We start from the raw sequence: 20,149 nt of genomic DNA on the forward strand, positions 1-20,149 counted from the left end.
GCATCCCTAAACATAGCCCTAGCAGTCATCGGAGACGACTGAAAAATCAGGCCCCAGGAAATGCGTTACGAGCCCTTTTCGCCCATCCAAAAGTGCCCGCAAAGGAAGGCTTTGGGTACAAGTGATCTCCCCAGGGGAGCCTTTACGCAGCCCCACATGCAACTGGACCCTCCGCGTTCGCTGTTTCCGAGCATCCCTAAACATAGCCCTAGCCGTCATCGGAGACGAGTGAAAAATCAGGCCCCAGGAAATGCGTTGCGAGCCCTTTTCGCCCATCCAAAAGTGCCCCCAAAGGAAGGCTTTGGGTACAAGTGAACTCCCCAGGGGAGCCTTTACGCAGCCCCACATGCAACTGGACCCTCCGGGTTCGATTTTTCCGAGCAACCCTAAATATATCCCTAGCCAGCATGGGAGAAGACTGAAAACCCGGGCCCCAGAAAACGCGTTGCAAGCCCTTTTCGCCCATCCAAAATTGCCCGCAAAGGAAGGCTTTGGGTACAAGTGAACTCCCCAGGAGAGCCTTTACGCAGCCCCACATCCAACGGGACGCTCCGGGTTCGCTGTTTCCCAGCATCCCTAAACATAGCCCTAGACGGCATCGAAGACGACTGAAAAATCAGGCCCCAGGAAATGCGTTGCGAGCTGCTTTGGACCATCCAAAAGTGCCCCCAAAGGAAGGCTTTGGGTACATCTGAATTTCCCAGGGGAGTCTTTACACAGCCCCATATGCAACTGGACCCTCCGAGCTCGCTGTTTCCGAGCATCCCTAAACATAGCCCTAGCAGTCATCGGAGACGACTGAAAAATCAGGCCCCAGGAAATGCGTTACGAGCCCTTTTCGCCCATCCAAAAGTGCCCCCAAAGGAAGGCTTTGGGTACAAGTGATCTCCCCAGGGGAGCCTTTACGCAGCCCCACATGCAACTGGACCCTCCGCGTTCGCTGTTTCCCAGCATCCCTAAACATAGCCCTAGCCGGCATCGAAGACGACTGAAAAATCAGGCCCCAGGAAATGCGTTGCGAGCCCTTTTCGCCCATCCAAAAGTGCCCCCAAAGGAAGGCTTTGGGTACAAGTGAACTCCCCAGGGGAGCCTTTACGCAGCCCCACATGCAACTGGACCCTTCGGGTTCGCTGTTTCCGAGCATCCCTAAACATAGCCCTAGCCGGCATCGATGACGACTGAAAAATTATGCCCCAGGAAATGCATTACGAGCCCTTTTCGCCCAACCAAAAGTGCCCCCAAAGGAAGGCTTTGGGTACAAGTGAACTCCCCAGGGGAGCCTTTACGCAGCCCCACATGCAACTGGACCCTTCGGGTTCGATTTTTCCGAGCAACCCTAAATATATCACTAGCCAGCATGGGAGAAGACTGAAAACCCGGGCCCCAGAAAACGCGTTGCAAGACCCTTTGGACCATCCAAAAGTGCCCCCAAAGGAAGGCTTTGGGTACAAGAGAACTCCCCAGGGGAGCCTTTACGCAGCCCCACATGCAACTGGACCCTCCGCGTTCGCTGTTTCCGAGCATCCCTAAACATAGCCCTAGCAGTCATCGGAGACGACTGAAAAATCAGGCCCCAGGAAATGCGTTACGAGCCCTTTTCGCCCATCCAAAAGTGCCCGCAAAGGAAGGCTTTGGGTACAAGTGATCTCCCCAGGGGAGCCTTTACGCAGCCCCACATGCAACTGGACCCTCCGCGTTCGCTGTTTCCGAGCATCCCTAAACATAGCCCTAGCCGTCATCGGAGACGAGTGAAAAATCAGGCCCCAGGAAATGCGTTGCGAGCCCTTTTCGCCCATCCAAAAGTGCCCCCAAAGGAAGGCTTTGGGTACAAGTGAACTCCCCAGGGGAGCCTTTACGCAGCCCCACATGCAACTGGACCCTCCGGGTTCGCTGTTTCCGAGCATCCCTAAACATAGCCCTAGCAGTCATCGGAGACGACTGAAAAATCAGGCCCCAGGAAATGCGTTACGAGCCCTTTTCGCCCATCCAAAAGTGCCCCCAAAGGAAGGCTTTGGGTACAAGTGAACTCCCCAGGGGAGCCTTTACGCAGCCCCACATGCAACTGGACCCTCCGGGTTCGATTTTTCCGAGCAACCCTAAATATATCACTAGCCAGCATGGGAGAATACTGAAAACCCGGGCCCCAGAGAACGCGTTACGAGCCCTTTTCACCCATCCAAAAGTGCCCCCAAAGGAAGGCTTTGGGTACAAGTGAACTCCCCAGGGGAGCCTTTACGCAGCCCCACATCCAACGGGACCCTCCGGGTTCGCTGTTTCCGAGCATCCCTAAACATAGCCCTAGACGGCATCGAAGACGACTGAAAAATCAGGCCCCAGGAAATGCGTTGCGAGCTGCTTTGGTCCATCCAAAAGTGCCCCCAAAGGAAGGCTTTGGGTAAAAGTGAACTCCCCAGGGGAGCCTTTACGCAGCCCCACATGCAACTGGACCCTTCGGGTTCGCTGTTTCCGAGCATCCCTAAACATAGCCCTAGACGGCATCGAAGACGACTGAAAAATCAGGCCCCAGGAAATGCGTTGCGAGCTGCTTTGGACCATCCAAAAGTGCCCCCAAAGGAAGGCTTTGGGTAAAAGTGATCTCCCCAGGGGAGCCTTTACGCAGCCCCACATGCAACTGGACCCTCTGGGTTCGCTGTTTCCGAGCATCCCTAAACATAGCCCTAGCAGTCATCGGAGACGACTGAAAAATCAGGCCCCAGGAAATGCGTTACGAGCCCTTTTCGCCCATCCAAAAGTGCCCGCAAAGGAAGGCTTTGGGTACAAGTGATCTCCCCAGGGGAGCCTTTACGCAGCCCCACATGCAACTGGACCCTCCGCGTTCGCTGTTTCCGAGCATCCCTAAACATAGCCCTAGCCGTCATCGGAGACGAGTGAAAAATCAGGCCCCAGGAAATGCGTTGCGAGCCCTTTTCGCCCATCCAAAAGTGCCCCCAAAGGAAGGCTTTGGGTACAAGTGAACTCCCCAGGGGAGCCTTTACGCAGCCCCACATGCAACTGGACCCTCCGGGTTCGATTTTTCCGAGCAACCCTAAATATATCCCTAGCCAGCATGGGAGAAGACTGAAAACCCGGGCCCCAGAAAACGCGTTGCAAGCCCTTTTCGCCCATCCAAAATTGCCCGCAAAGGAAGGCTTTGGGTACAAGTGAACTCCCCAGGAGAGCCTTTACGCAGCCCCACATCCAACGGGACGCTCCGGGTTCGCTGTTTCCCAGCATCCCTAAACATAGCCCTAGACGGCATCGAAGACGACTGAAAAATCAGGCCCCAGGAAATGCGTTGCGAGCTGCTTTGGACCATCCAAAAGTGCCCCCAAAGGAAGGCTTTGGGTACATCTGAATTTCCCAGGGGAGTCTTTACACAGCCCCATATGCAACTGGACCCTCCGAGCTCGCTGTTTCCGAGCATCCCTAAACATAGCCCTAGCAGTCATCGGAGACGACTGAAAAATCAGGCCCCAGGAAATGCGTTACGAGCCCTTTTCGCCCATCCAAAAGTGCCCCCAAAGGAAGGCTTTGGGTACAAGTGATCTCCCCAGGGGAGCCTTTACGCAGCCCCACATGCAACTGGACCCTCCGCGTTCGCTGTTTCCCAGCATCCCTAAACATAGCCCTAGCCGGCATCGAAGACGACTGAAAAATCAGGCCCCAGGAAATGCGTTGCGAGCCCTTTTCGCCCATCCAAAAGTGCCCCCAAAGGAAGGCTTTGGGTACAAGTGAACTCCCCAGGGGAGCCTTTACGCAGCCCCACATGCAACTGGACCCTTCGGGTTCGCTGTTTCCGAGCATCCCTAAACATAGCCCTAGCCGGCATCGATGACGACTGAAAAATTATGCCCCAGGAAATGCATTACGAGCCCTTTTCGCCCAACCAAAAGTGCCCCCAAAGGAAGGCTTTGGGTACAAGTGAACTCCCCAGGGGAGCCTTTACGCAGCCCCACATGCAACTGGACCCTTCGGGTTCGATTTTTCCGAGCAACCCTAAATATATCACTAGCCAGCATGGGAGAAGACTGAAAACCCGGGCCCCAGAAAACGCGTTGCAAGACCCTTTGGACCATCCAAAAGTGCCCCCAAAGGAAGGCTTTGGGTACAAGAGAACTCCCCAGGGGAGCCTTTACGCAGCCCCACATGCAACTGGACCCTCCGCGTTCGCTGTTTCCGAGCATCCCTAAACATAGCCCTAGCCGTCATCGGAGACGAGTGAAAAATCAGGCCCCAGGAAATGCGTTGCGAGCCCTTTTCGCCCATCCAAAAGTGCCCCCAAAGGAAGGCTTTGGGTACAAGTGAACTCCCCAGGGGAGCCTTTACGCAGCCCCACATGCAACTGGACCCTCCGGGTTCGATTTTTCCGAGCAACCCTAAATATATCACTAGCCAGCATGGGAGAAGACTGAAAACCCGGGCCCCAGAAAACGCGTTGCAAGCCCTTTTCGCCCATCCAAAATTGCCCGCAAAGGAAGGCTTTGGGTACAAGTGAACTCCCCAGGAGAGCCTTTACGCAGCCCCACATCCAACGGGACGCTCCGGGTTCGCTGTTTCCGAGCATCCCTAAACATAGCCCTAGACGGCATCGAAGACGACTGAAAAATCAGGCCCCAGGAAATGCGTTGCGAGCTGCTTTGGACCATCCAAAAGTGCCCCCAAAGGAAGGCTTTGGGTACATCTGAATTTCCCAGGGGAGTCTTTACACAGCCCCATATGCAACTGGACCCTCCGAGCTCGCTGTTTCCGAGCATCCCTAAACATAGCCCTAGCAGTCATCGGAGACGACTGAAAAATCAGGCCCCAGGAAATGCGTTACGAGCCCTTTTCGCCCATCCAAAAGTGCCCCCAAAGGAAGGCTTTGGGTACAAGTGATCTCCCCAGGGGAGCCTTTACGCAGCCCCACATGCAACTGGACCCTTCGGGTTCGCTGTTTCCGAGCATCCCTAAACATAGCCCTAGCCGGCATCGAAGACGACTGAAAAATTATGCCCCAGGAAATGCATTACGAGCCCTTTTCGCCCATCCAAAAGTGCCCCCAAAGGAAGGCTTTGGGTACAAGTGAACTCCCCAGGGGAGCCTTTACGCAGCCCCACATGCAACTGGACCCTTCGGGTTCGATTTTTCCGAGCAACCCTAAATATATCACTAGCCAGCATGGGAGAAGACTGAAAACCCGGGCCCCAGAAAACGCGTTGCAAGACCCTTTGGACCATCCAAAAGTGCCCCCAAAGGAAGGCTTTGGGTACAAGAGAACTCCCCAGGGGAGCCTTTACGCAGCCCCACATGCAACTGGACCCTCCGCGTTCGCTGTTTCCGAGCATCCCTAAACATAGCCCTAGCCGTCATCGGAGACGAGTGAAAAATCAGGCCCCAGGAAATGCGTTGCGAGCCCTTTTCGCCCATCCAAAAGTGCCCCCAAAGGAAGGCTTTGGGTACAAGTGAACTCCCCAGGGGAGCCTTTACGCAGCCCCACATGCAACTGGACCCTCCGGGTTCGCTGTTTCCGAGCATCCCTAAACATAGCCCTAGCAGTCTTCGGAGACGACTGAAAATCAGGCCCCAGGAAATGCGTTACGAGCCCTTTTCGCCCATCCAAAAGTGCCCCCAAAGGAAGGCTTTGGGTACAAGTGAACTCCCCAGGGGAGCCTTTACGCAGCCCCACATGCAACTGGACCCTCCGGGTTCGATTTTTCCGAGCAACCCTAAATATATCACTAGCCAGCATGGGAGAAGACTGAAAACCCGGGCCCCAGAAAACGCGTTGCAAGCCCTTTTCGCCCATCCAAAATTGCCCGCAAAGGAAGGCTTTGGGTACAAGTGAACTCCCCAGGGGAGCCTTTACGCAGCCCCACATCCAACGGGACCCTCCGGGTTCGCTGTTTCCGAGCATCCCTAAACATAGCCCTAGACGGCATCGAAGACGACTGAAAAATCAGGCCCCAGGAAATGCGTTGCGAGCTGCTTTGGACCATCCAAAAGTGCCCCCAAAGGAAGGCTTTGGGTACATCTGAATTTCCCAGGGGAGCCTTTACACAGCCCCATATGCAACTGGACCCTCCGAGCTCGCTGTTTCCGAGCAACCCTAAATATATCACTAGCCAGCATGGGAGAAGACTGAAAACCCAGGCCCCAGAAAACGCGTTGCAAGCCCCTTTGGACCATCCAAAAGTGCCCCCAAAGGAAGGCTTTGGGTACAAGTGAACTCCCCAGGGGAGCCTTTACGCAGCCCCACATGCAACTGGACCCTCCGGGTTCGCTGTTCCTCAGCAAACCTAAACGTAGCCCTGGCCGTCATCGGAGACGACTGAAAAATCAGGCCCCAGGAAATGCGTTGCGAGCCGTTTTGGACCTTCCAAAAGTGCCCCCAAAGGAAGGCTTTGGGTACATCTGAAGTTCCCAGGGGAGCCTTTACACAGCCCCATATGCAACTGGACCCTCCGAGCTCGCTGTTTCCGAGCATCCCTAAACATAGCCCTAGCAGTCATCGGAGACGACTGAAAAATCAGGCCCCAGGAAATGCGTTACGAGCCCTTTTCGCCCATACAAAAGTGCCCGCAAAGGAAGGCTTTGGGTACAAGTGATCTCCCCAGGGGAGCCTTTACGCAGCCCCACATGCAACTGGACCCTCCGGGTTCGCTGTTTCCGAGCATCCCTAAACATAGCCCTAGCCGTCATCGGAGACGAGTGAAAAATCAGGCCCCAGGAAATGCGTTGCGAGCCCTTTTCGCCCATCCAAAAGGTCCCCCAAAGGAAGGCTTTGGGTACAAGTGAACTCCCCAGGGGAGCCTTTACGCAGCCCCACATGCAACTGGACCCTCCGGGTTCGCTGTTTCCGAGCATCCCTAAACATAGCCCTAGCCGGCATCGATGACGACTGAAAAATCAGGCCCCAGGAAATGCGTTACGAGCCCTTTTCGCCCATCCAAAAGTGCCCCCAAAGGAAGGCTTTGGGTACAAGTGAACTCCCCAGGGGAGCCTTTACGCAGCCCCACATGCAACTGGACCCTCCGGGTTCGATTTTTCCGAGCAACCGTAAATATATCACTAGCCAGCATGGGAGAAGACTGAAAATCCGGGCCCCAGAAAACGCGTTGCAAGCCCTTTTCGCCCATCCAAAATTGCCCGCAAAGGAAGGCTTTGGGTACAAGTGAACTCCCCAGGGGAGCCTTTACGCAGCCCCACATCCAACGGGACCCTCCAGGTTCGCTGTTCCTCAGCAAACCTAAACGTATCCCTGGCCGTCATCGGAGACGACTGAAAAATCAGGCCCCAGGAAATGCGTTGCGAGCCGTTTTGGACCTTCCAAAAGTGCCCCCAAAGGAAGGCTTTGGGTACAAGAGAACTCCCCAGGGGAGCCTTTACGCAGCCCCACATGCAACTGGACCCTCCGCGTTCGCTGTTTCCGAGCATCCCTAAACATAGCCCTAGCCGTCATCGGAGACGAGTGAAAAATCAGGCCCCAGGAAATGCGTTGCGAGCCCTTTTCGCCCATCCAAAAGTGCCCCCAAAGGAAGGCTTTGGGTACAAGTGAACTCCCCAGGGGAGCCTTTACGCAGCCCCACATGCAACTGGACCCTCCGGGTTCGCTGTTTCCGAGCATCCCTAAACATAGCCCTAGCAGTCATCGGAGACGACTGAAAAATCAGGCCCCAGGAAATGCGTTACGAGCCCTTTTCGCCCATCCAAAAGTGCCCCCAAAGGAAGGCTTTGGGTACAAGTGAACTCCCCAGGGGAGCCTTTACGCAGCCCCACATGCAACTGGACCCTCCGGGTTCGATTTTTCCGAGCAACCCTAAATATATCACTAGCCAGCATGGGAGAATACTGAAAACCCGGGCCCCAGAAAACGCGTTACGAGCCCTTTTCTCCCATCCAAAAGTGCCCCCAAAGGAAGGCTTTGGGTACAAGTGAACTCCCCAGGGGAGCCTTTACGCAGCCCCACATCCAACGGGACCCTCCGGGTTCGCTGTTTCCGAGCATCCCTAAACATAGCCCTAGACGGCATCGAAGACGACTGAAAAATCAGGCCCCAGGAAATGCGTTGCGAGCTGCTTTGGACCATCCAAAAGTGCCCCCAAAGGAAGGCTTTGGGTAAAAGTGAACTCCCCAGGGGAGCCTTTACGCAGCCCCACATGCAACTGGACCCTTCGGGTTCGCTGTTTCCGAGCATCCCTAAACATAGCCCTAGACGGCATCGAAGACGACTGAAAAATCAGGCCCCAGGAAATGCGTTGCGAGCTGCTTTGGACCATCCAAAAGTGCCCCCAAAGGAAGGCTTTGGGTAAAAGTGATCTCCCCAGGGGAGCCTTTACGCAGCCCCACATGCAACTGGACCCTCCGGGTTCGCTGTTCCTGAGCAAACCGAAATGTAACCCTGGCCGTCTTCGAAGATGTGTGAAAAATCTGGGCCCAGGAAATGCGTTACGAGCCCTTTTCGCCCATTCAAATGTGCCCCCAAATGAAGACTTTGGGTACATCTGAATTTCCCAGGGGAGCCTTTACACAGCCCCATATGCAACTGGACCCTCCGAGCTCGCTGTTTCCGAGCATCCCTAAACATAGCCCTAGCAGTCATCGGAGACGACTGAAAAATCAGGCCCCAGGAAATGCGTTACGAGCCCTTTTCGCCCATCCAAAAGTGCCCGCAAAGGAAGGCTTTGGGTACAAGTGATCTCCCCAGGGGAGCCTTTACGCAGCCCCACATGCAACTGGACCCTCCGCGTTCGCTGTTTCCGAGCATCCCTAAACATAGCCCTAGCCGTCATCGAAGACGACTGAAAAATCAGGCCCCAGGAAATGCGTTGCGAGCCCTTTTCGCCCATCCAAAAGTGCCCCCAAAGGAAGGCTTTGGGTACAAGTGAACTCCCCAGGGGAGCCTTTACGCAGCCCCACATGCAACTGGACCCTCCGGGTTCGATTTTTCCGAGCAACCCTAAATATATCACTAGCCAGCATGGGAGAAGACTGAAAACCCGGGCCCCAGAAAACGCGTTGCAAGCCCTTTTCGCCCATCCAAAATTGCCCGCAAAGGAAGGCTTTGGGTACAAGTGAACTCCCCAGGAGAGCCTTTACGCAGCCCCACATCCAACGGGACGCTCCGGGTTCGCTGTTTCCCAGCATCCCTAAACATAGCCCTAGACGGCATCGAAGACGACTGAAAAATCAGGCCCCAGGAAATGCGTTGCGAGCTGCTTTGGACCATCCAAAAGTGCCCCCAAAGGAAGGCTTTGGGTACATCTGAATTTCCCAGGGGAGTCTTTACACAGCCCCATATGCAACTGGACCCTCCGAGCTCGCTGTTTCCGAGCATCCCTAAACATAGCCCTAGCAGTCATCGGAGACGACTGAAAAATCATGCCCCAGGAAATGCGTTACGAGCCCTTTTCGCCCATCCAAAAGTGCCCCCAAAGGAAGGCTTTGGGTACAAGTGATCTCCCCAGGGGAGCCTTTACGCAGCCCCACATGCAACTGGACCCTCCGCGTTCGCTGTTTCCCAGCATCCCTAAACATAGCCCTAGCCGGCATCGAAGACGACTGAGAAATCAGGCCCCAGGAAATGCGTTGCGAGCCCTTTTCGCCCATCCAAAAGTGCCCCCAAAGGAAGGCTTTGGGTACAAGTGAACTCCCCAGGGGAGCCTTTACGCAGCCCCACATGCAACTGGACCCTTCGGGTTCGCTGTTTCCGAGCATCCCTAAACATAGCCCTAGCCGGCATCGATGACGACTGAAAAATTATGCCCCAGGAAATGCATTACGAGCCCTTTTCGCCCATCCAAAAGTGCCCCCAAAGGAAGGCTTTGGGTACAAGTGAACTCCCCAGGGGAGCCTTTACGCAGCCCCACATGCAACTGGACCCTTCGGGTTCGATTTTTCCGAGCAACCCTAAATATATCACTAGCCAGCATGGGAGAAGACTGAAAACCCGGGCCCCAGAAAACGCGTTGCAAGACCCTTTGGACCATCCAAAAGTGCCCCCAAAGGAAGGCTTTGGGTACAAGAGAACTCCCCAGGGGAGCCTTTACGCAGCCCCACATGCAACTGGACCCTCCGCGTTCGCTGTTTCCGAGCATCCCTAAACATAGCCCTAGCCGTCATCGGAGACGAGTGAAAAATCAGGCCCCAGGAAATGCGTTGCGAGCCCTTTTCGCCCATCCAAAAGTGCCCCCAAAGGAAGGCTTTGGGTACAAGTGAACTCCCCAGGGGAGCCTTTACGCAGCCCCACATGCAACTGGACCCTCCGGGTTCGCTGTTTCCGAGCATCCCTAAACATAGCCCTAGCAGTCTTCGGAGACGACTGAAAATCAGGCCCCAGGAAATGCGTTACGAGCCCTTTTCGCCCATCCAAAAGTGCCCCCAAAGGAAGGCTTTGGGTACAAGTGAACTCCCCAGGGGAGCCTTTACGCAGCCCCACATGCAACTGGACCCTCCGGGTTCGATTTTTCCGAGCAACCCTAAATATATCCCTAGCCAGCATGGGAGAAGACTGAAAACCAGGGCCCCAGAAAACGCGTTGCAAGCCCTTTTCGCCCATCCAAAATTGCCCGCAAAGGAAGGCTTTGGGTACAAGTGAACTCCCCAGGGGAGCCTTTACGCAGCCCCACATCCAACGGGACCCTCCGGGTTCGCTGTTTCCGAGCATCCCTAAACATAGCCCTAGACGGCATCGAAGACGACTGAAAAATCAGGCCCCAGGAAATGCGTTGCGAGCTGCTTTGGACCATCCAAAAGTGCCCCCAAAGGAAGGCTTTGGGTACATCTGAATTTCCCAGGGGAGCCTTTACACAGCCCCATATGCAACTGGACCCTCCGAGCTCGCTGTTTCCGAGCAACCCTAAATATATCACTAGCCAGCATGGGAGAAGACTGAAAACCCAGGCCCCAGAAAACGCGTTGCAAGCCCTTTTGGACCATCCAAAAGTGCCCCCAAAGGAAGGCTTTGGGTACAAGTGAACTCCCCAGGGGAGCCTTTACGCAGCCCCACATGCAACTGGACCCTCCGGGTTCGCTGTTCCTCAGCAAACCTAAACGTAGCCCTGGCCGTCATCGGAGACGACTGAAAAATCAGGCCCCAGGAAATGCGTTGCGAGCCGTTTTGGACCTTCCAAAAGTGCCCCCAAAGGAAGGCTTTGGGTACATCTGAAGTTCCCAGGGGAGCCTTTACACAGCCCCATATGCAACTGGACCCTCCGAGCTCGCTGTTTCCGAGCATCCCTAAACATAGCCCTAGCAGTCATCGGAGACGACTGAAAAATCAGGCCCCAGGAAATGCGTTACGAGCCCTTTTCGCCCATACAAAAGTGCCCGCAAAGGAAGGCTTTGGGTACAAGTGATCTCCCCAGGGGAGCCTTTACGCAGCCCCACATGCAACTGGACCCTCCGGGTTCGCTGTTTCCGAGCATCCCTAAACATAACCCTAGCCGTCATCGGAGACGAGTGAAAAATCAGGCCCCAGGAAATGCGTTGCGAGCCCTTTTCGCCCATCCAAAAGGTCCCCCAAAGGAAGGCTTTGGGTACAAGTGAACTCCCCAGGGGAGCCTTTACGCAGCCCCACATGCAACTGGACCCTCCGCGTTCGCTGTTTCCGAGCATCCCTAAACATAGCCCTAGCCGGCATCGATGACGACTGAAAAATCAGGCCCCAGGAAATGCGTTACGAGCCCTTTTCGCCCATCCAAAAGTGCCCCCAAAGGAAGGCTTTGGGTACAAGTGAACTCCCCAGGGGAGCCTTTACGCAGCCCCACATGCAACTGGACCCTCCGGGTTCGATTTTTCCGAGCAACCGTAAATATATCACTAGCCAGCATGGGAGAAGACTGAAAACCCGGGCCCCAGAAAACGCGTTGCAAGCCCTTTTCGCCCATCCAAAATTGCCCGCAAAGGAAGGCTTTGGGTACAAGTGAACTCCCCAGGGGAGCCTTTACGCAGCCCCACATCCAACGGGACCCTCCAGGTTCGCTGTTTCCGAGCATCCCTAAACATAGCCATAGACGGCATCGAAGACGACTGAAAAATCAGGCCCCAGGAAATGCTTTACGAGCCCTTTTCGCCCATCCAAAAGTGCCCCCAAAGGAAGGCTTTGGGTACAAGTGATCTCCCCAGGGGAGCCTTTACGCAGCCCCACATGCAACTGGACCCTCCGCGTTCGCTGTTTCCCAGCATCCCTAAACATAGCCCTAGCCGGCATCGAAAACGACTGAAAAATCAGGCCCCAGGAAATGCGTTGCGAGCCCTTTTCGCCCATCCAAAAGCGCCCCCAAAGGAAGGCTTTGGGTACAAGTGAACTCCCCAGGGGAGCCTTTACGCAGCCCCACATGTAACTGGACCCTTCGGGTTCGATTTTTCCGAGCAACCCTAAATATATCCCTAGGCGGCATGGGAGAAGACTGAAAACCCGGGCCCCAGAAAACGCGTTTCAAGACCCTTTGGACGATCCAAAAGTGCCCCCAAAGGAAGGCTTTGGGTACAAGTGAACTCCCCAGGGGAGCCTTTACGCAGCCCCACATCCAACGGGACCCTCCGGTTTCGCTGTTTCCGAGCATCCCTAAACATAGCCCTAGACGGCATCGAAGACGACTGAAAAATCAGGCCCCAGGAAATGCGTTGCGAGCTGCTTTCGACCATCCAAAAGTGCCCGCAAAGGAAGGCTTTGGGTACATCTGAAGTTCCCAGGGGAGCCTTTACGCAGCCCCACATCCAACGGGACCCTCCGGGTTCGCTGTTTCCGAGCATCCCTAAACATAGCCCTAGCCAGCATCGAAGACGAATGAAAAATCAGGCCCCAGGAAATGCGTTCCGACGCCTTTTCGCCCATCCAAAAGTGCCCCCAAAGAAAGGCTTTGGGTACAAGTGAACTCCCCAGGGGAGCCTTTACGCAGCCCCACATCCAACGGGAACCTCCGGGTTCGCTGTTTCCGAGCATCCCTAAACATAGCCCTAGCAGTCATCGGAGACGACTGAAAAATCAGGCCCCAGGAAATTCGTTACGAGCCCTTTTCGCCCATCCAAAAGTGCCCGCAAAGGAAGGCTTTGGGTACAAGTGATCTCCCCAGGGGAGCCTTTACGCAGCCCCACATCCAACTGGACCCTCCGCGTTCGCTGTTTCCCACCATCCCTAAACATAGCCCTAGCCGGCATCGAAGACGACTGAAAAATCAGGCCCCAGGAAATGCGTTGCGAGCCCTTTTCGCCCATCCAAAAGTGCCCCCAAAGGAAGGCTTTGGGTACATTAGAGCTCCCTAGGTGAGCCTTTACGCAGCCCCACATTCAACTGGACCCTTCGGGTTCGATTTTTCCGAGCAACCCTAAATATATCCCTAGGCGTCATGGGAGAAGACTGAAAACCCGGGCCCCAGAAAACGCGTTGCAAGCCCCTTTGGACCATCCAAAAGTGTCACCAAAGGAAGGCTTTGGGTACAAGAGAACTCCCCAGGGGAGCCTTTACGCAGCCCCACATGCAACTGGACCCTCCGGGTTCGCTGTTGTTGAGCAAACCTAAACGTAGCCCTGGCCGTCATCGGAGACGACTGAAAAAACAGGCCCCAGGAAATGCGTTTCGAGCCCCTTAGGACCACCCAAAAGTGCCCCCAAAGGAAGGCTTTGGGTACATCTGAAGTTCCCAGGGGAGCCTTTACGCAGCCCCATATGCAACTGGACCCTCCGAGTTCGCTGTTTCCGAGCATCCCTAAATATATCACTAGCCGGCATGGGAGAAGACTGAAAACCCGGGCCACAGAAAATGCGTTGCAAGCCCCTTTGGACCATCCAAAAGTGTCACCAAAGGAAGGCTTTGGGTACAAGTGAACTCCCCTGGGGAGCCTTTACGCAGCCCCACATGCAACTGGACCCTCCGGGTTCGCTGTTCATGAGCAAACCTAAACGTAGCCCTTGCCGTCATCGGAGACGAGTGAAAATCAGGCCCCAGGAAATGCGTTCCGAGGCCTTTTCGCCCATCCAAATGTGCCCCCAAAGGAAGGCTTTGGGTACAAGTGAACTCCCCAGGGGAGCCTTTACGCAGCCCCACATGCAACTGGACCCTCCGGGTTCTATTTTTCCGAGCAACCCTAAACATAACCCTAGCCGGCATGGGAGAAGACTGAAAACCAGGCCCCAGAAAACGCGTTGCAAGCCCCTTTTCGCCCATCCAAAAGTGTCACCAAAGGAAGGCTTTGGGTACAAGTGAACTCCCCAGGGGAGCCTTTACGCAGCCCCACATGCAACTGGACCCTCCGGGTTCGCTGTTCCTGAGCAAACCTAAACGAAGCCCTGGCCGTCATCGGAGACGAGTGAAAAATCAGGCCCCAGGAAATGCGTTACGAGCCCTTTTCGCCCATCCAAAAGTGCCCGCAAAGGAAGGCTTTGGGTACAAGTGATCTCCCCAGGGGAGCCTTTACGCAGCCCCACATCCAACGGGACCCTCCGGGTTCGCTGTTTCCGAGCATCCCTAAACATAGCCCTAGACGGCATCGAAGACGACTGAAAAATCAGGACCCAGGAAATGCGTTGCGAGCCGCTTTGGACCATCCAAAAGTGCCCCCAAAGGAAGGCTTTGGGTACAAGTGAACTCCCCAGGGGAGCCTTTACGCAGCCCCATATGCAACTGGACCCTCCGAGCTCGCTGTTTCCGAGCATCCCTAAACATAGCCCTAGCAGTCATAGGAGACGACTGAAAAATCAGGCCCCAGGAAATGCGTTGCGAGCCCTTTTCGCCCATCCAAAAGTGCCCCCAAAGGAAGGCTTTGGGTACAAGTGAACTCCCCAGGGGAGCCTTTACGCAGCCCCACATGCAACTGGACCCTCGGGGTTTGCTGTTCCTGAGCAAACCTAAACGTAGCTGTAGCCGTCATCGGAGACGAGTGAAAAATCAGGCCCCAGGAAATGCGTTCCGACGCCTTTTCGCCCATCCAAATATGCCCCCAATGGAACACTTTGGGTACAAGAGAACTCCCCAGGGGAGCCTTTACGCAGCCCCACATGCAACTGGACCCTCCGCGTTCGCTGTTTCCGAGCATCCCTAAACATAGCCCTAGCCGTCATCGGAGACGAGTGAAAAATCAGGCCCCAGGAAATGCGTTGCGAGCCCTTTTCGTCCATCCAAAAGTTCCCCCAAAGGAAGGCTTTGGGTACAAGTGAACTCCCCAGGGGAGCCTTTAGCAGCCCCACATGCAACTGGACCCTCTGGGTTCGCTGTTTCCGAGCATCCCTAAACATAGCCCTAGCCGGCATCGATGACGACTGAAAAATCAGGCCCCAGGAAATGCGTTACGAGCCCTTTTCGCCCATACAAAAGTGCCCCCAAAGGAAGGCTTTGGGTACAAGTGAACTCCCCAGGGGAGCCTTTACGCAGCCCCACATGCAACTGGACCCTCCGGGTTCGCTGTTCCTGAGCAAACCTAAAAGCAGCCCTTGCGGTCATCTAAGACGACTGAAAAATCAGGCCCCAGGAAATGCGTTCCGAGCCCTTTTTGCCCATCCAAAAGTTCCCCCAAAAGAAGGCTTTGGGTACAAGTGAACTCCCCAGGGGAGCCTTTACGCAGCCCCACATGCAACTGGACCCTCCGGGTTCGCTGTTCCTGAGCAAACCTAAACGTAGCCCTAGCCGTCATCGGAGACGAGTGAAAAATCAGGCCCTAGGAAATGCGTTCCGAGGCCTTTTCGCCCATCCAAATGTGCCCCCAAAGGAAGACTTTGGGTACAAGAGAACTCCCCAGGGGAGCCTTTACGCAGCCCCACATGCAACTGGACCCTCCGGGTTCGCTGTTTCAGAGCAAACCTAAACATAGTCCTAGACGGCATCGTAGACGAGTGAAAAATCAAGCCCCAGGAAATGCGTTGCAAGCCCTTTTCGCCCATCCAAAAGTGCCCCCAAAGGAAGGCTTTGGGTACAAGAGAACTCCCCAGGGGAGCCTTTACGCAGCCCCAAATGCAACTGGACCCTCCGGGTTCGCTGTTTCCGAGCATCCCTAAACATAGCCCTAGCCGGCATCGATGACGACTGAAAAATCAGGCCCCAGGAAATGCGTTCCGAGCCCTTTTCGCCCATCCAAAAGTGCCCCCAAAGGAAGGCTTTGGGTACAAGTGAACTCCCCAGGGGAGCATTTACGCAGCCCCACATGAAACTGGACTTTCCGGGTTCGATTTTTCCGAGTAAACCTAAATATATCACTAGCCGGCATGGGAGAAGACTGAAAACCCGGGCCCCAGGAAATGCGTTGCAAGCCCTTTTTGCCCATCCAAAAGTGCCCCCAAAGGAAGGCTTTGGGTACAAGAGAACTCCCCAGGGGAGCCTTTACGCAGCCCCACATGCAACTGGACCCTCCGGGTTCGCTGTTTCCGAGCATCCCTAAACATAGCCCTAGCCGGCATCGATGACGACTGAAAAATCAGGCCCCAGGAAATGCGTTCCGACGCCTTTTCGCCCATCCAAATATGCCCCCAATGGAACACTTTGGGTACAAGAGAACTCCCCAGGGGAGCCTTTACGCAGCCCCACATGCAACTGGACCCTCCGGGTTCGATTTTTCCGAGTAAACCAAAATATATCACTAGCCGGCATGGGAGAAGACTGAAAACCCGGGCCCCAGAAAACGCATTGCAAGCCCCTTTGGACCATCCAAAGGTATCACCAAAGGAAGGCTTTGGGTACAAGTGAACTCCCCAGGGGAGCCTTTACGCAGCCCCACATGCAACTGGACCCTCCGCGTTCGCTGTTTCCGAGCATCCCTAAACATAGCCCTAGCCGGCATCGAAGACGACTGAAAAATCAAGGCGCAGGAAAGGCGTTGCGAGACCTTTTCGCCCATCCAAAAGTGCCCCCAAAGGAAGGCTTTGGATACAAGAGAACTCCCCAGGGGAGCCTTTACGCAGCCCCACATGCAACTGGACCCTTCGGGTTCGATTTTTCTGAGCAACCCTAAATATATCCCTAGACGGCATGGGAGTAGTCTGAAAACCCGAGCCCCAGAAAACGCATTGCAAGCCCCTTTGGACCATCCAAAAGTGCCACCAAAGGAAGGCTTTGGGTACAAGTGAACTCCCCAGGGGAGCCTTTACGCAGCCCCACATGCAACTGGACCCTCTGGGTTCGCTGTTTCCGAGCATCCCTAAACATAGCCCTAGCCGGCATCGAAGACGACTGAAAAATCAGGCCCCAGGAAATGCGTTGGGAGCCCTTTTCGCCCATCCAAAAGTTCCCCCAAAGAAAGGCTTTGGGTACAAGAGAACTCCCCAGGGGAGCCTTTACGCAGCCCCACATGCAACTGGACCCTCCGGGTTCGCATTCCTGAGCAAACCTAAACGTAGCCCTAGCCAGCATCGTAGACGAGTGAAAAATCAGGCCCCAGGAAATGCGTTGCGAGCCCCTTTGTACCATCCAAACGTGCCCCCAAAGGAAGGCTTTGGGTACAAGTGAACTCCCCAGGGGAGCCTTTACGCAGCCCCACATGCAACTGGACCCTCCGGGTTCGCTGTTCCTGAGCAAACCTAAACGTAGCCCTAGCCGGCATCGGAGACGAGTGAAAAATCAGGCCCCAGTAAATGCGTTGCGAGCCCTTTTCGCCCATCCAAAAGTGCCCCCAAAGGAAGGCTTTGGGTACAAGAGAACTCCCCAGGGGAGCCTTTACGCAGCCCCACATGCAACTGGACCCTTCGGGTTCGATTTTTCCGAGCAACCCTTAATATATCTCTAGCCGGCATGGGAGTAGACTGAAAACCCGAGCCCCAGAAAACGCATTGCAAGCCCCTTTGGACCATCCAAAAGTGTCACCAAAGGAAGGCTTTGGGTACAAGAGAACTCCCCAGGGGAGCCTTTACGCAGCACCACATGCAACTGGACCCTCCGGGTTCGCTGTTCCTGAGCATCCCTAAACATAGCCCTAGCCGACATCGAAGACGACTGAAAAATCAGGCCCCAGGAAATGCGTTGCGAGCCCTTTTCGTCCATCCAAAAGTGCCCCTAAAGGAAGGCTTTGGGTACAAGTGAACTCCCCACGGGAGCCTTTACGCAGCCCCACATGCAACTGGACCCTCCGCGTTCGCTGTTTCCGAGCATCCCTAAACATAGCCCTAGCCGGAATCGAAGACGACTGAAAAATCAGGCCCCAGGAAATGCGTTGCGAGCCCTTTTCGCCCATCCAAAAGTACCCCCAAAGGAAGGCTTTGGGTACAAGAGAACTCCCCAGGGGAGCCTTTACGCAGCCCCACATGCAACTGGACCCTCCGGGTTCGATTTTTCCGAGTAAACCAAAATATATCACTAGCCGGCATGGGAGAAGACTGAAAACCCGGGCCCCAGAAAACGCATTGCAAGCCCCTTTGGACCATTCAAAGGTATCACCAAAGGAAGGCTTTGGGTACAAGTGAACTCCCCAGGGGAGCCTTTACGCAGCCCCACATGCAACTGGACCCTCCGCGTTCGCTGTTTCCGAGCATCCCTAAACATAGCCCTAGCCGGCATCGAAGACGACTGAAAAATCAAGGCGCAGGAAAGGCGTTGCAAGACCTTTTCGCCCATCCAAAAGTGCCCCCAAATGAAGGCTTTGGATACAAGAGAACTCCCCAGGGGAGCCTTTACGCAGCCCCACATGCAACTGGACCCTTCGGGTTCGATTTTTCTGAGCAACCCTAAATATATCCCTAGACGGCATGGGAGTAGTCTGAAAACCCGAGCCCCAGAAAACGCATTGCAAGCCCCTTTGGACCATCCAAAAGTGCCACCAAAGGAAGGCTTTGGGTACAAGTGAACTCCCCAGGGGAGCCTTTACGCAGCCCCACATGCAACTGGACCCTCTGGGTTCGCTGTTTCCGAGCATCCCTAAACATAGCCCTAGCCGGCATCGAAGACGACTGAAAAATCAGGCCCCAGGAAATGCGTTCCGAGCCCTTTTCGCCCATCCAAAAGTGCCCCCAAAGAAAGGCTTTGGGTACAAGAGAACTCCCCAGGGGAGCCTTTACGCAGCCCCACATGCAACTGGACCCTCCGGGTTCGCATTCCTGAGCAAACCTAAACGTAGCCCTAGCCAGCATCGTAGACGAGTGAAAAATCAGGCCCCAGGAAATGCGTTGCGAGCCCCTTTGGACCATCCAAACGTGCCCCCAAAGGAAGGCTTTGGGTACAAGTGAACTCCCCAGGGGAGCCTTTACGCAGCCCCACATGCAACTGGACCCTCCGGGTTCGCTGTTTCCGAGCATCCCTAAACATAGCCCTAGCCGGCATCGTTGACGACTGAAAAATCAGGCCCCAGGAAATGCGTTACGAGCCCTTTTCGCCCATCCAAAAGTGCCCCCAAAGGAAGGCTTTGGGTACAAGTGAACTCCCCAGGGGAGCCTTTACGCAGCCCCACATGCAACTGGACCCTCGGGGTTTGCTGTTCCTGAGCAAACCTAAACGTAGCCGTAGCCGTCATCGGAGACGAGTGAAAAATCAGGCCCCACGAAATGCGTTCCGACGCCTTTTCGCCCATCCAAATGTGCCCCCAAAGGAACACTTTGGGTACAAGAGAACTCCCCAGGGGAGCCTTTAGGCAGCCCCACATGCAACTGGACCCTCCGGGTTCGCTGTTCCTGAGCAAACCTAAAAGCAGCCCTTGCGGTCATCGGAGACGAGTGAAAAATCAGGCCCCACGAAATGCGTTCCGACGCCTTTTCGCCCATCCAAATGTGCCCCCAAAGGAACACTTTGGGTACAAGAGAACTCCCCAGGGGAGCCTTTAGGCAGCCCCACATGCAACTGGACCCTCCGGGTTCGCTGTTCCTGAGCAAACCTAAAAGCAGCCCTTGCGGTCATCGGAGACGAGTGAAAAATCAGGCCCCAGGAAATGCGTTCCGAGCCCTTTTTGCCCATCCAAAAGTTCCCCCAAAAGAAGGCTTTGGGTACAAGTGAACTCCCCAGGGGAGCCTTTACGCAGCCCCACATGCAACTGGACCCTCCGCGTTCGCTGTTTCCGAGCATCCCTAAACATATCACTAGCCGGTATGGGAGAAGACTGAAAACCCTGGCCCCAGAAAACGCGTTGCAAGCCCCTTTGGACCATCCAAAAGTGTCACCAAAGGAAGGCTTTGGGTACAAGAGAACTCCCCAGGGGAGCCTTTACGCAGCCCCACATGCAACTGGACCCTCCGGGTTCGCTGTTTCCGAGCATCCCTAAACATA

This window comes from Anas acuta, chromosome W, assembly GCF_963932015.1.
Source record: "Anas acuta chromosome W, bAnaAcu1.1, whole genome shotgun sequence".
Lineage (NCBI taxonomy): Eukaryota > Metazoa > Chordata > Aves > Anseriformes > Anatidae > Anas > Anas acuta.